This window comes from Haemaphysalis longicornis, unplaced genomic scaffold (assembly GCF_048455015.1).
Source record: "Haemaphysalis longicornis isolate Haplotype H1 unplaced genomic scaffold, Haemaphysalis longicornis Haplotype H1 scaffold_8, whole genome shotgun sequence".
NCBI lineage: Eukaryota > Metazoa > Arthropoda > Arachnida > Ixodida > Ixodidae > Haemaphysalis > Haemaphysalis longicornis.
The window spans coordinates 191,669,877-191,686,873 of record NW_027526445.1 but is presented as its reverse complement, the minus strand read 5'-3'; positions in this window follow the sequence as shown (position 1 = coordinate 191,686,873).

The window sequence follows — 16,997 nt, the reverse complement described above, 5'->3', positions numbered from 1 at the left end:
CAGCGACGGAAACGCGTCGCTCACTTTTGATCTCACCGCGAGAACTGCTCGTATTGCCTGGTAAATGAATGACGCGAGAACGGTGATCACATTGCTTCGCCGCACATGCTTAAAAGTATTGTTATGTTCTGCAGTTTGGCTTAATCAGTGCCTATTTCCCCTACGACGTTTTTATAGTCATGCCCGGTCAGCCTGTATAGTCAGACGTTTTATAGTCAGCCTGTACTCTGCACGGCTGATGTTTACTTTTCGCGACTTGTCCGCAATGTATGAACGGTATGACGCGAGTTTTTAACACTTTCGAGCGGGTTTGGACAAGGCTATATTTAGTTTTCATTAGGTGCTCGGCGTGGTAATTTATAATTGCAGCGTGTTTTGTGTGTTTACAGTAAGCCGGCATTTCTCAAGCATCAATTTCGAAACTCACGACTTCTCACAGAAGGCAAGGCTGCGTACGAGGCGAAACACGTCGTTAATGATTTCGGGTAATGGGGATATTTAGAATAGGAGAACCGAGCGTTGGGGGCCCCCAAGAAGTTAGAGGAACCCAAACGCAACACGCGCGCGCGCGCGACGGGAGGGCCTTCGCCAACAGCTCACAGCCGGCTTCGGATGCACGTAATCGGATGTTGGGAACTTTAGGCTTGGCGTCGCAGCAGATATTTCACCGCCGTTAGAGTTGCGAGTGACAGTCCCTAACAGAACGTTTCACCGCGCTGGGAACTCTGTAAGCGCGGTGATTTCCGTTGAAGCGATCGACGATCAAGATACCTGCACGGCCTCGGCTGATTCTTGCGCGCAAGCATAGCCATCCTTCGGCCGCTCGCCGCACCGTGCGTGAACGGGCCGGCGCTGCCGGGACCGACCTCCGCGGCCGGTCGGCGTAAATCGCGGCAGATATTAGATGCGACTGCATCTCATTCACTCGCCTTGCCCATACAGCGTCGGCGTCGTTGTCGTCCGGCCCTCCCCCATTCTCCTCGCCGCGCGAGCTGCGCTCTCCGCCGCTCACCCCCTCTCCTCTCCGATGCCCCTCTCTCGCGAGGGGCATTGGATTGGATTCGAATGGATTGGCTTGGCTTGGCTTGGCTTGGATTGGATTAGATTAGGATTGGATTGGATTAAAGTGGATTGTGTTGGATTGTGTTGCGTCATAGCCGCGGTAGACGCACTGGCGCCGGCGCGTCCCCATAGAGTTTCTTAGTAAGTATACTACAGAGGAAACTGCGCCCCGTAAGCCATGTCGTCATGGGGGTTCATGGGAAGACACCCTTTTTGGTTTGGGCTTGGCATGACAATCGGGCTGTTTTTGGGATAGCTTTCTTCACTATGCAATAACACGTTTACGAGCTACAAGGAAGCCGAAATCCTCCCGTTTCTATGGTAGCCCTGTTCAGTGAAACAGCAGGCAATGCGTGATCGCACCTGACGTTGCTCATGCGGCAGTCGAAGGACGTATGACTGAGAAGGTAATAAGCCGCCGCGAAATTGTAGTCGACGAAAAGAAGAAACAAAACGTACTTCGACGAAGACAAGATGCGGCAGATACGGGTGCTTGTATGCGTCCTATCTTGTCATCGTCCACGACTGTTTAACGCCACGTTTTCATTTTGCTTGAAACTAGCTGGCGGTCGCAGTGCGCCGGTTCACCACGAAGGCATCGTTTTCATAGGCACGCTCAAAAAAATTAGAAGCCGTTCTACTCAATGTGAAAGCTGTCGGAAATGCAGAGCAGTGATTCGCCATAATGGCCTGTATACCGCCGTTATCCGCTTACTGCTACCACCCCATGCAATTCAAATTTCCCGCCTTCGCAGTGCTCGCGCGCCCCTGCCTGAAACCGCGCCAGCGGGAGTTCTGTTCTCATTGTGCTTTTCTCCGCTCACGTGCCGGCGTTGCACTGCAATCGTAAATTGGGCCCATCTCCCCGCGAGGGGGACTCGAGTAAACGCGTCGCATAGGGGGTGGGTGTATTGCGTTAACGTTTAGTGTTTGGGGAGTTGGTGGTAGTGAATGCGTTGTATCAGCAGCTTCTTGACGTAGTTTGAATGAGTCAAGGATATAAGGCGCGTTCGTAGCCTCCCGCTCTGTGTCGGCTTTGTGGCGCAGTGGGTAGAACACCATGTACATTGCGTTCCGCCCGCAGGGTCGAGGGATCGAAACCAGGCGCCGGATAGTATTTTTTATATAGTGTAGGGGGAGGGGTGTGGACTACGACTACGGACGTCAACGCGGGTGACATCGTGAGTTACTGAAATGCTCTGCATTTAAAACTTCCAAAACTCTTCAAACAACTTATCATTTGAAATAATGGCAAAACTAATAAAATCACAGTCTCTAATGAGTTACCCCCCAAATATTAACATTGTTTGTAACTACAACCTTGGCTTGCGGAATAGCAGGCACAACCATTCCGGCAAAAAATTGTTCCTGCGTGGCGTGCGAACTAAACTTTTAAATAAGGGCGATGACCCCGCGCCGGCGCCGGCGCCGGTGCCCGCGGAGGCCGCAGACGCGGCCTCGGAGACGCCAGCGCCACCTCTCGCCCCCGCCGCGGATCCTCCCGCGGCGAAGTGCGAGGAGGTGGCGCCGCTCGTCGGCACCCCAGCAAAGAAAGAACTGAAACTAAAGCGTGGCAAACTGTTCGCATGGCGACGCAGTGAAACATCCCCCTCGCGAGGGGCACGATCAAATGCAGAGCATTTCCGGGGGCGCACGACGTTAAGTAGTTTGCGTTACGTTAATGTTGTTGCACTAGTGGAGCTGTTAATGTTGTGGCAACTGCTGACGAGATAGCGCTCGTAGCGTCCCATTTGAATGAGTCAACGATATAAGGCGCGTTCGTAGCGTCCCATTCTGTGTCGGCTTTGTGGCGCAGTGGGTAGAGCACCATGTACATTGCGTTCCGCCCGCAGGGTCGAGGGGATCGAAACCAGGCGCCGGATAGTATTTTCTTTTATATAGTGTAGGGGGAGGGGTGCGGAGAGAGAGAGAGAGAGAGAGAGAGAGAGAGAGAGAGAGAGAGAGAGAGAGAGAGAGAGAAAAGACCTTTATTCGGCCGAAGTAAAAGGCCGAGCATGTCCACCGCCTGGGCGACCAGTCTGCGCTGTTCTTCTTCTCCTTCAGAGCCAAGCCAGTCGGTCCAGGTGATGATGGAAAGGGATGGGGAGGGATAGGAGTCGGATAGCTGAGCCACCGGGCAGTAGAATAAGCAATGAGGTAAATCAGCGTAGGCAGTGGGGCAGTTGGGACAAGAGGGGTCAGAGGAAAAGGCGGGAGGGAGTGATCAGGGCATTCATTTGGATGTGCCGGAGGAGTCGAGCCTCCGTTACGGTGAGTGATGGGTGAGGAGGCGGGTAGAGGCGTTTGTCAAGACGGAGCTGAAGGTAGACCTCCTTGATGGTACGGCGAAGGGAGAGCCTCGCACCGTCCTCCGAGGGCCCGGGCCAGGGGATCAACGGTGCCCGGTGAAGAGCTTCGCGGGCGAGTTGATGCGCCAACTCATTGCCGTCAATCCCGGAATGTCCAGGGACCCAACGGAGGAAAACGATGGATGGCTGTAGAGCGGAGACCGTTCGTTCGACCTCCTGTTGAAGGATAGAAGGTAGTGAGCGATTTTGTATCTGTATAATAGCGGCGTGAGAGTCAGAAAAGACTGTGTATTCGGGGACGGGGGGGGGGGAGAGAAGCAAAGGACTGAAGGGCATGGGCAATGGCGAGAACCTCAAGAGGCATTGCTTCCGGAGGGTGAAGGTACGGGCCGCTAGTGTGGGTTTCTGCTTCAGCAAGGTGAGGGTGGTACAGAATGTAACCACACGAGCCTCGAGGCGCCACAACGGAGGCATCTGTGTAAGCAATTCCCTGGGTCGCGAAAAGAGGAGAATGATGCTGCGCGGCCGCATGACGACGACTTGCATGAAGGACAGGGGACATGTTTGACGGGAGAGGGAGAATACGAAGGTTGGGCGCCGAAATTGCGTCGGGAGGGGCAATAGGGGAGACGGGAATCGGAGATATACCCGCCTGAACCAGTAACCATTGACCTTGACGGGTAAGGGAGAGCCGAGAAATCTGGGAATCTCGATGGAGATTGAGGAGAGAGCGAAGGGAATGAAAGAGGCCCGTGGCAAACAGCCTATCTGTAGAAGTGGTGATAGGGAGGTTCAGTGCTGCTTTGTAGAGTCCCACCAAGGCGGTCTCAAGGGTATTGAGTTGAGTGTTGGTGAAGGAGATGTAAGGGTTAAAGTATAAGAACTTGTTGAGCGCGAGGGCGTGAGCAACCCTGCAGGCATTAGCTTCGTGAAGACCCGCCCGTCGAGTGACCACACGACGTAGAAGGTGGGTTACCGAGTGGCAGGTCGCGACGGCGCTGTGTAGGGCTTGTATGTTCTTGGCTGCATGCAAAGGAAAACCAAGAACCTTACATTTGGTGACGACAGGAATGGGAGAACCAGAAATATGGAGAGAGATGAGGGAATTGTGGGCACGCTGGTAAGAGGAACGGTTGAGAAGGAGAAGCTCGGACTTTTCCGGAGCAGGGGAAAGACCAACAGCGGTAAAAAAAGAGTCGATGAGATCCAAGCCACGTTGCAAGGTGCTCTGCACATGACCGGAGAGCCAGAGGAACACCAAAGGGTGATGTCGTCGGCGTAAAAAATGTGATGAAGATCAGGGATTTCAGATAGTTGGGAAGCCAGAGGAGTCATAGCAATATTGAAAAGGGTGGCGGAAAGAACAGCACCCTGAGGAGTGCCTCGAGTGATGTGGTGGGGGTCGGACAGATGAGAGTCGACTTGAAAGCGAGCCACTCGGTGAGAGAGGAAGGAGCGGACATAGGAGTACATGCGGGAGCCGCAGGACATTGCGGCAAGCTGTGCCAGGATATGGTCATGGCACACACCGTCAAAGGCTTTACGGACATCGACGGTCACCAGAGCGTGGATTTGGGTGGAAGAGAGAAAGGTGTGCTGGAGAAGCAAAAACATATCCTGAGCACCGACACAGCGACGGAATCCGATGAGAGAATGAGGGAAGAAGTACCTCTTTTCGAGAAATTCAGAAAGGCGAGTCAGAGCCATACGCTCAAGGGTCTTACCAACGCATGACGTTAAGGATATAGGCCGAAGGTTAGCGATGGAAGGAGGTTTTCCAGGTTTGGGAATCATGGTAATAAGGGAAGACGTCCAGGAGCTAGGTAGGCTGCCACTGTCCCAAGCGTGATTAAAAATCTGGAGGAGGAACTCTTTCGCATTGTCGGGGAGGTTGCGGAGAGCCGTGTATGTGATGGCGTCTTCTCCAGGAGCAGAGCGCTTAGCATTTCCAACCAGGGCCGCCTCGAGCTCCCGGAGAGTGAAAGGGCGGTCCAGATCAGAATTAGGTTCACCTGAGTAGTCCATATAGCTAGGAGTAAGAGGGGGCGGGAGATAAACAACGACGGTGCGGACTACGACGGGACAACGCGGGTGACATCGTGAGTTACTGAAATGCTCTGCATTTAAAATACGCTTTACTTCTTTTTTCCTTAGTTTTAAAACAGCCTGTTTTTATTTTCCACTTACATAATTGCACACTATTCTTTGCGTTTTTGTGGCACTTCGTTTAAATTTGCGGTCACTAAAACGTTTATATCCAAGCCAATGATGAAACTAAGTCGAGCGCGATGTATAATGGCGGTTCATGCCGACACAGACGACCTTGATGTGAGCCGCATTGACACTAGCGCCAGATTCCTCTCTAGTGTATACTGTAACAAACTCTATGCGCGTCCCACGGCCTCCGCGATCGGCTGCCGGCAGCCAATCGCGGAGGCCGTGCGCGTCCCCTCACCGTTATGCGCTCTATAAAACGCGGTGCCTGCGCCGCTTCGCTCCATCGTTCCAGCGCCGTTCCTCCGCTGTCCAACGCTGCAACGTGAACCCCCTATGCGTCGCATCTACACAGGGGTTCCCGCGAGGGGAGGTGGGAGTTTTTTAAGTGAATAAGCGACCCCAAGCCATCCACCGCCGGCGGCGTCGGCGTCCGCAGTGCTCCTCTATATTTAATAAAGAAACAGCATCCGGTGCCAGGTTTCGATCCGAGGACTTTCGGGCCGCAGCCCGACGCTCTACCGAATAAGCCACGGACGCGACGCTGATATCGGTGTCAGAACGCGCCTTATATCTTTAACGCATTCAAACTACGTCGTCAGCGGCGTGCGTTGGCGACTCAGCGGCGTTATAGCGGCTTGATAACTGCGTGGTGTACACGTGATACTACAAACCCGATGGAAGAAATGGAAGAGAAGGCGGCGAGGCGGTGGGCTGCGGGGGACGAGCGCAAGCGCCGCAAGCGGGCCGACAACCGTGCATTCGCACTTTCACATTCTCCCCCTCGGGGAAATGCGGGGGAATTTTTTGAGCATCGCTTTGAAAACCACAGCTGATGACACTACCTATCAGAATTTTTCATCACACTAACACCCACTTTCACCCACCCATCTGGAACTTCTTTTCCACGACTTGTGGGATTTTAAAAAGCGGCGACAGGTTGTTCCTGCCGCGACCTGCGTCAGTTCGAGCCGCACCGTCGGCTGTGCGGGCAGGCACGGCGGGTGCGTGTGCTTCTAGGAGCAGTTAACGCTTCACGATTTCCTGCTTTATACATTTCTTGCAAACAAGGGAAATCTAGGAACTTCACTCGGCGATCGTCGTAGTCCATATTGTTGATCGGGGATACAAGCCGCTGCTTACGCTTCGGTCGCATGCGTAATACACCACCACGCTCATGGTGTTTGCGGATAATCTACCACAGTTGATACGGTTATACAGTCACCATTAGGTCGAACTGCGCTTGACGCACTGAGAATTAACTTCAAACGAAGGAAATTAGCACGAAAATACTTTTAGAACGCGCTTCCTAAGCGAAGTGTCACGCGCTGCAAGCCAACTACGAGCAAGGTAGGAACGGTGATCCTACAAGTGACGTCAAAACGATCGCCGGCCTCTCCAGGGGTGGGCCTCGCGGCCAATAGGCTCCACGTTCCGCTTGGAACGCACGTGGAGCAGGGCAGCGTGGTTCTATAAACGTTGAAGTAGGGTGCCTCGATTCACGCGCGTCTCCGCCGTACGGCAGCGCCGGCATCGAGACGCCCAACTTGGAGCAGTGGAACGCGGTAAATTTAAATTGACTTGAACAAACCTCTAGCGTGGTATCTTGGGGGCGACGGGACGGGAGAGGGACAGTGTGGGAGGTGGGCGGGACAGAGAAGGGAGGCATTCACTTTCCAGGGGCGCAAGTCGACTATCGTCTTTCTTCGACATACGCGGCCAATTTTTTTGAAGACCCGCCGCAGTGTCTCAGTGGCTAAGGCGTTGCGCTGCTGAGCACGAGGTCGCGGGTTCGATTCCCGGCCGCGGCGGCCGCTTTTCTGATGGAGGCGAAAAGCAAAATCGCCCGTGTGTACGAGATTTCGGCGCACGTTACAGATTCCGAGGTGGTCAAAATTAATCCGGAGCCCTCCACCACGGCGCGCCTCATCGCCTGCGTTGCGTCGGCGCGTTAAACCCTACAATCAATCAATCAATTTTTTTAAGAAAAAAGGCTAAGGGAAAAGAGGCGGGGCGTGGCCTCAGTCCAGGCTACCTTCAAGCCCCACAGCAGCCCGAGCACGGGAGATCAAGTACTCGTTTTCCTCGCGTTGGGAGCGGGTCAGAGTTGGTTGGCATGTCGGACGCACTCCCACACGAGGTGATTGGTTTTGAGTGCATTACACGTCGCTCAGTTGAAGGTATACCAACGGTGGGCGAGATGTGATGTAGAAATGTCATGTTGTAAGTCTGCGTTCGAATTTGGTAAAATACTTTTATTTAACTTCAAGAGGTAAAGTGGCCTCCACTAGCCCGACCGGATATAGCCGGTCGTGTCCACTAGTACCCATGCCACTCAACTCCAGATCTGCTCGGGTTCAGGGAAGTTGGAAGAGTATTGAGTCCGGTATTGAGGCATAGGTTCCCGGATCCTGCAGCGTTTTTGGAGTTGGTCTGGGGTGACAGGGTTCTAAGACGAGGAAAACTTGACGGCAATGTTGAACTGGCGGCTGAACTCGTTGTTCGAAAGTCCCGTTTTTCTTGATTGATTGATTGATTGATTGATTGCATGGCTTAACGCGTCGACGCAATGCAGGCGACGAGGCGCGCCGTTGTGGAGCGCTCCGGATTGATTTTGACCACCTGGGCATCTTTACCGTGCGCCGAAATCTCGTACACACGGGCGTTTTTGCTTTTCGCCACCATTAGAAGAGCGGCCACTGCGGCCGGAAATCGAAACTGCGTCCGAAAGTGCCGTTTTCTACCTGCTGAGTACGCCGGTTCTCCTATGAAATTTGTTGCGCCCTGACCTGCATGTGTATAGGGGGAGATTTTGAAGTGACGTGTCTGACTGCGGGGACGAGCATGACGAACAGAGTACAGGAAATTTCATTTCCGGCTCAACGTCGGTAAGAGGTACCCGAAGCTTCGCTTAAATTGCTTGGCATGCAGGTCGTTAGGCTAAAGTTAAGGCTAACGAAATTTAAGCGCAGATATAGGCCTTACAAGGCCGATTGGGCAATGCTCTTACTCGTACTAACGCTAAGAAAAATACGCGAAGCAAAAATGATGAGAGGGCAAGTGATTTCAGCACGCACCGTGCCGCTTCCCACAAACGCCGGCGCCTCTCTCAGTGGCGCAGCAGTCATCAGAAAGCCACGCAGCTGTGCATGGCGCACGGCATGCAGTGCAATGCAAAAATGTTTCGCAGGATCCTGCAGCATATCCTTTCGCGAAAGCTAGGTTTGTCGTCGAGCCTTTTGCCGATGTCCGCTATAGCCTCGACATAGACCCACTTCAGCTTGTTGCCGAATCAGTTTGGTGCCTAATCGCCATCCCTGCTGCGGCGACACTGCCTCCAGAAGAGGTGAAGGCCAACCAAGTTTGCAGGCGAGATTTCAGATGCAAGCGTGTTTTTCGCGTTTTAAATGCACAGCATTTGTATAACTCACGATGTCACCCGTGCGTCGGCGTCCGCAGCAGCCAGCCTCCCCCTACACTATAAAAAGAAAAAGAAATAACAGTTACCGGCGCCTGGTTTCGATCCCACGACCCTGCGGGCGGAACGCAAGGTACATGGTGCTCTACCCACTGCGCCACAAAACGACACAGAATCAAAGGCTACGAACGCGCCTTATATCCTTGACTCATTCAAACTACGTCGTCAGCGGCGTGCTAGCGGCGTGATAGCTGCGTGGTGTACACGTGATAGCACCAACCCCCCAAACACTAAAAGTTACCGCAATACAACCACCCCCTATAAAGCGGGTTGGCGCGGACTCCACTACAGTCAACCCCTGCGCTCTCTTCTCTTGCGTTCGTCGGCGGTCGCAGTTGATAAGCGATGGAAGCTCCCGGCGGGGTGCACGGAAGTTGACGTTACCTACTTACGTCTCTCTCTCTCTCTCTCTCTCTCTCTCTCTCTCTCTCTCTCTCTCTCTCTCTCTCTCTCTCTCTCTCTCTCTCTCTCTCTCTCTCTCTCAAACCCAACTACCACCACCACCACCACCAACCCTACGCCACGTAAACGACCCCAATGCTCTGCATTTACTCGTGTCCCTCACGCGGGAGCATGCGACGGAGGATTTTTTTTTTTGTTATACACGTGCTTTGGAACCCGTGACTCAGCTCAAGTCCCGCACCATGCGGGCTACACAAAGATAATATGAATTTCTGTCTGTGCACGATGTACTTTGAACACCTGCATATAACATGATAGATATCTCCTCGTGTGTCACATGTAGAACAAAACGGTGAGCACACCTGCTGGATTTCACACAGGTAATGTCCCGTATAGGTCACATTAAAGCGCAGTATATGCAGAATGGCTTCCTCGCACTAGATAAGCCCTCGTGGCGTACTAAAGGTGCACGTGGTATCATTCAGGTGAAGATGGGTGTTTTTGCGCTTTGCGTCAGTCCAGATAGACATCTGCGCTTTCGATGCGCTTGATAAGCCGGTATCGTCGCTTCCTTTCTCGTGAATGGGATCGGCAGAGCTTGAAAGCAGAGACTGTGGGCAGATGAGGCGGCTTTTAAATGCGAGTGCATTTATTAGCCGGGGGTTGTCTTGCTCCGTTGGTTGGCCGGCGTGCGCCTGCATTCCTCCAGCGCGCGCCTCGTAGTTCTGCCTTCGTCGTCGTCGTCGTCGTAAATGCGAATGCATTTCTTAGTCGGGGGTTGTCGTGCTCCGTCGGCGTGCGCCCGCAGGTGTTATCTCTCCGCGCTCCTCCTCGCCCCTAGCAACAGCTGTGGCCGCCTAGCCCTCGCTCGAGACGCCGTTGCCGCGCAGCTGGACGCGGCTATGGAAAGTGTGCGCGTGCGCTCCAAACCCTCTGACCCCATAGTCTTGGTTGGCGACTTCAACGTTGACGTGCGCAAGAGTGGCGAGTGGCTGGTCGAGTACATGCAGACCAGGCACTCTATGCATTGTCTCTCTGTCGTCTTCCTGGAGTACGGGAGTTGCATTGATCTGGTCTTTACGCGAAACTGTGACGCGCGTATGCTTCTCAAAGACCCTTTGACCGTGCACTTTAGCGATCACAAGGCAGTGATTGTGGCCGTCAGGTGCAACGATAACACAAACAGGTGCTGATGAATAAATGATTACGTTCACACTCTCGCCATTAATTACGCCATTACTCGCAACACACTCATCGGTGCACCCAATGCATTCGCATTTCTGCACGATTCCCTTCGGGGAGGTGCGGGGGAATTTTTTTCAGCTGCGTCGTCGCCGGCAGCTCCGCAGTGTGCAGGGAGCCACTGCAACTCCTCTGTGCCCCCTTTATATTCCTTGTAGTGGCAAAAGATTTCATAACTCTGCAGTGCGCAACGGCCTCCATAACAGCTCATTCTTATGTTTCTGGCGCTGCAAGCAGGGGCGCTGCTGCTCCACAAATCTATGACTGCATGTGGGCCTAAGTCTCATTCGCATTCTAAGCCGCCGGTCTATAGATTGGTTTTTGCTCAAAACATTTAGATGTATTTTCCGCAGTAGATAATTTCATCATTGTAAAAATCAGTAAATACCCCTGAAAAGTAACTGTTATCCACGTCGGTAAAGGATTATCATCATCACGCTTAGCAAAGACCCTGCAAGCACAGCTGAAGAACCCCGCTCGTTCCGTTCCATTCACGCAACTGTGCAGAGCGACACTCTTGCCCACAAACGCCGCGACAGTGCTCGATCGTCTCTTCTCGTTGACCTCTTCACGGGAGCCCCATTCAAGTGCGTTGCCAGCAGACCTTGTGCGCCAGGACGACCGTGGGTGGGTTCAACACTCGCCGAATATTCCATGGAGCCTCTCGGGGTGGTCCTCTCCTGGGAAGCCACGTCTACAAAGCGTTAGTTACCTATGGAAGGCGTCGAACAGCATCGCAGCGCCTGGCCCAACCGGACTTTCGTCGCCCCGTCGGCACCGCGAGGACTGGAAGGCTGACATCCCCGCAGCCGAACACGCGGGGCGTCGCTGAAGACCTGGCGGGCGTCTTCGCCCACCGCGTGCGCTGCCCACTTGACCACAGCGGGTGCTTGTCGTCACACCCGGGCGCCTGCAGCTCGACGTTGGTCTGCAAGGGTCGGGTTGGCAAACGCGGCGCTCGTGTGCTGGCTAACACTGGACAAGCAGGGGCCGCAAGTTCTTCATAACTGCCGTGCCGAGGCCCGCGCTGAAGGTGTTCGAGCCAGTGGTTTTCTGCTCTGGCACTCGTACACCGAGGAAGCTCCAGCTCCCGTTAGGGCCCTTTCCCCGCGAGGACGTCTGCGTGGCCCGAAGCGATATCTCTGCACACAGCAGACTCGAAGATGTGCATATATCGAATGGCGGTCGGTGTGTATGCGGCGTGCGAAATAAAACAGACTTTATAATACTAATGTCGTTGATGTAAGCAACTCGACTTCACTTACCATAGGTAGACGGCGAGAATTTTTGCGCCTTGCCTGCAACCACGCACACGGGGACGCTGGTGTCGTTCGGTTGCATTGCATCGTGTGAGGGATCAACGGACAGGAAAACGCGAAATAGAGCGTGAGTGCTTTCGGGTATTTGCAGCATCCATAGGACACCTGTGTCCGTCTCAATGAATACCGCATGGCCGCTAGCATTTTTGTGCCTTCTTTCGCAGTGCTTTTCCGGCGAGATCGGCTTTGTCAAAGGGGTCAGTGCTCCTGCAGTTACATCTTAAAGGTGAGAGAAAGAGAGAGAGACAGAGAGATGAGAGAGAGAGAGAGAGAGAGAGAGAGAGAGAGAGAGAGAGAGAGAGAGAGAGAGAGAGAGAGAGAGAGAGAGAGAGAGAGAGAGAGAGAGAGAGAGAGAGAGAGAGAGAGAGAGAGAGTTCAATGGAATTGAGCGAAGTGGGAGACGACTGATACTTAGCGCGGCCTTCCCACTGAAGTAAACCGCCTTCATACTGCTGTCGTGATGGATGGGCTTTACACCGGAGCCATGCTGGATCGCAGGCCGTGGTCGTAGACGAGCGTCCAACCAACGTCGGCTGGCGGAGAGAACAGAGAGAGAGAGAGAGAATCGACTTTTATTGAGCCCAGTGAGGTATTGGCTAGTGCACGCAGGCACCGGATGGAGTGGAACCCTCTTCTCGGGTCCCATATGTGTCTAGCAGCTCCTGGCCCCTGGCTGCCAGCGCGAGCTGGATCGTCAGGTTGGGGCTAGACAACAAGGTCTCCCATCGCTCTCGGGGATCGGGTGTGGGAATAGGGGGGGGGGGGGCGGATCTCAAGAGACTCGCACTCGGCTAGGACGTGTGCCAGAGTGACTTGTCTCTCCTTGCAAAACGGGCAAGTACTCTCGTATGTCCGGGTACATCTTGTTTAGAAGTGTGGGATGCGCTTGCGACCCCGCCTGTATTCTTCGGATTACGGTCTGCTGTTTTCGGCTAAATTGCGGGTGAGGCCTGGGAGATCTGCATCTACGCTCTCTGTACATTTCAGTAATTTCTCTATAGCTCGTGACGGGGCGCAGCTGCGCCGGCTCGTCCTCGGCCCGGACGGTTAACTCTCGGGCGTGGTGGTCGGCCAGTTCGTTTCCTTCCACCTTCGAGTGAGCCGGCACCCACACGAGCTCTAAGGCTCGCCTCGGGGGCCTTCGCTTGGACAATATCGCATGTGCCGCGGGGGACACCCTCCCTTTTCGGAAGCTGGCGTACGCCTTCTTAGAGTCCGTTACTATAGTGCCGGCTGTCGGATGTGTTAGCGCGAGGGCCACGGCAACTTCCTCTGCTTCGATCGATTGGGTCGTGCAGACCGATGCGCAGGTCACCAGGGTGTCTATGGTGGTGACCGCCGCCGTAGCCTTGGTTCCGTACTTGGGAAGCGCCGTACTTCTTCTTGAACACCAGTTCCGTACTTCTTGAACACCAGTTCGTTTAGCTGGAGGAGGACGTCTTGGGTGCACAGGTGCTGGCGGAACCCGTACATAGTAGCCGGCATCTGGTTCGTCTCGTCCAGGAACCCTTGGAGTCTTCGAAGAACCATGCGTTCCATGACTTTGCCCACGCAAGACGTGAGCGAGATCGGGCGCATGTTCTCGATTGTCAGCGGTTTGCCCGGCTTGGGAATGAATCTCACTTCTGCTTCCTTCCATTCCGCGGGTAGTTCCGAGCGTTCCCAGGCCAGGTTGATGTGGTCCAGGAGCTCGGCCGTCGCCGCGTCGCTCATGTTGTTCAGGAGTCGGTAGGTAATGGCGTCCGTGCCGGGTGCGCTCTTTTTGTTACTCTCGTGGATGGCCGTCAGTAGTTCTGTGGTGGTAAAGGGCTCGTCCAGCTTCGGATTTTCGGGTCCCCCGTATTCCTCCGGCAGCGGGAACTGGCCGCGCTCCGTCTTAAGATACTTCGCCTTCAGGTCTTCGATGAGCCTCTTGCCGTCCCCGCCGTAGGCGGTGAGGACCTTGGTGAGGTTTCGGTTCGTGGCCGCCCTACCATTTAGCGGGTCGACCAAGTGACACAGGAGGCACCAGGTCTTTCGCGTAGACAGCATGCCCTGCAGGCCGTCGCACGTGCTCATCCAGTTCTCCCGGCAGAGCTTGGCGGCGTACTCGGAGATTTGCTTGTTCAGCGAGGCTATGCGCTTGGGCAGCTTTGTGTTCCTTCTCTGCCGTTTCCACCTCCGAGTCAGCGAGTGTCGAGCCGCCCACATGTGCGCGAGCTTGGCGTCGACGAACGGTGTATTTGCTGTCGTGGCGACGGTCTCCGTGAACTTATCGAGCGCGGCCTTCTGTTCTCTTGCCCATTCCGCGTACGGTCTTCCACTACTCTCCACGCCTTCGGCGGAAGATTCGGCCACTTCTGCCCCGCACTTGCGCATGCGGTCCCAGTCGGTGATCCTCGCCGTGCCGATTTCCGCTCTGAACTTGGGTCCTCTGATCGTCACGCTCAGGATGTCGTGGTCGGATCCCAGGCTGACGTCCTCGTTGCGCCAGGTCGCGTCGAGAGTCCCCGCGAGCCATGAGAGGTCCGGGACGGTGTCCCGGTTCGTGCCTGTTCCCCTTCGGGTCGCTACCCCAGGCTCGTTGAGGAGCGCCAGTTCCAGGTCTTCCATCGTTTTCTAGAGGGCCTTGCCCCGCTTGGATTGAAACTTGTAACCCCATGTGGTGTGCGGGGCGTTGAAGTCTCCGAGGACCAGGAGCGGCCTGTTTCCCGCCAGCTGCTTCGCCTGCCCGACCGTCTCGTCGAAATCGAGGTCCCTGCGTGACGGCCTGCAGTAGGCGCTCATCACGAACAGGTTCCCTCGGCTGCCTATGGTTCTCGTGTGTATCTCGACCAGGGTGTGTTCGCAGCCCTTCTGGGCCGTGAGGTGCTGGGTGGCCGCCACGTTGCTGCGTACCAGGACCGCCGTCCCTTCTTCCGTCGGGTCCGCGTAAGTAACGTATCCCGGGATTCTGGGTCTGCCGCGGGTCTCCTGGAGTGCGATCACATGCGGCTTCTGGTCGAGGCTCTCGATGTGTAATTGAAGTTCTGCCGATTTGTTCATGATTCCCCTGCAGTTCCATTGGTAAAAGATCGTGGTCTCCCACACACGGTTGCGTCTATTATTGTTGTTCGTCTTCATCGTCGTCCGAGGTCACCTGGTCGCGCCTACTTGCGACCGCCCCCTTGATTTTACTGGTACTAGCGCGCTCCCTTCTCTTCCCGGAGAGGTCCGTGTACCGCATTTTTGCTTCCAAGGACGAGGTCTTGGCGGCTTGTTGGTCCAGCTTGGTGGATAAGTCCTCCATCCTGCTCTCAATCTCGACCATTTCGTGCTTCAGGCTTCCCACGATGGCTATGCCCTCGCAGCCATCAACAGCACGGATAGCCCCCCGGTTACCTCTCTTACCGTGCGTACCACTTCCCCAGCGGTGGCGGAGGAGGCTGCAGTAGCACTTGCGTTAACAACCCGGCCTACTCCAACAATTATAATCACAGATTCGAAAACGGCCATTCAAAACTTCGCCCGTGGGTCAATTTCCCTCGTGGCATCCAAAATCCTCTTCAAAAATCCCCCGACCTCTACGGTCGAACTCATATGGACCCCGGCGCACACTGGTCTGGGAGGGAACGAGGCGGCCCACAATGTGGCACGAGGGCTTACTATCCGTGCCGGGGCTAGCATCACCCCCTACCATGGTGCCCGATCCGCGAGGGACCGACTAATTACCTATCACGACATCGTCGTGCATTACCGCCTCGCCCGCCGCCATTATCCCCCCGCTCATCCAGGGCTCACCAACTATCAGGAACGCCTCTGGCGACTCCTGCAAATTAATACCCTCTTTTGCCGGGCAGTACTCCATCGTATGTACCCCGATCAGTATCCCTCACCGAATTGCCTCCTTTGTGGCGCCCCCGCAACACTTGTCCACTCTATGTGCGCATGCCCCCACGACCCCTTCCCGTATGTAAATAGTGATGAGCAGTGGGAGCGTGCCCTGGGCAGCTCGGACCTGGACTTGCAAACACACCTGGTCACAAGAGCTGCCACCGTCGCCGCCAGGCTTCAACCGGCGGCCACCACGTACCGCTGACCACAGGACTCAATAAAAGTGTTTCTCTCTCTCTCACTCCCACTTTGGACCCTAGGAGCTCCAGCTTCGTTTGCATGTCGTTTTGCTGTTGGGTTAGGTGGTTAACGGCCGCGAGGACCGCCGCCAGGCCATCCTGTAGCTGTTGCATCTGACTTGGCTCTAGCGACGCCCCCTCCGGCTTCGAGGTCTCGTCGCCAACAGAACATCGTCATCGTAAGCATGCCAAAGAGAGAGAACGCCGACAAGTACGCCCTGGTGGAACGCATCGTCATCGACAGGACGTCACACGAGGTGAGCGCTTACGAGTCGGCACCTCACGGTACGGTCAAGGGGGGGTTATACGGGGCGTTCCGCTGACGGACACCGCCCGAGAAATCCAAGAACTCGTGGTCCACGAGCACAACCCGTCGGCCCTCCAGGCGAGCCGGATAGGCAAGACCACGTCCGTCGTCATCGCCTTCGCGGGGCCCAAGGTCCCCAACTACGTCCGGTATGGGAACCTCCTGGTCGAGCGTTCGCTGTACCGCAAGCAGATTGACATCTGTTACCAGTGCGGCCGCATCGGTCATCGGATGGATGTGTGCCCCAATCCCCAAAACAGAATCTGCCGGGGGTGCGGCGTCGCCAACCCGGACTCTAAGCACGCCTGTAACCTAAAATGTGGTCTCTGCGGGGGCAACCACCTCACCGCAGATCGGGCCTGCAAAGCCCGTTTCAAGACACCCTACGTGGTGCGGCGCCGGCGCTGGGAACGCCGACGGGCCGAAGCCGAAAAAAGTCAAGAACGCAGTGGCCCTACAGGGCGACCCCAACGCAGCAACAGCCCTCGCCGCCGATCGGCAACACCGGCCCGCAAGGGGGGCCACCAGAGCCGACGACGCTCCACGTCCCGCGGCCCACGGGGCGCGGGCCGG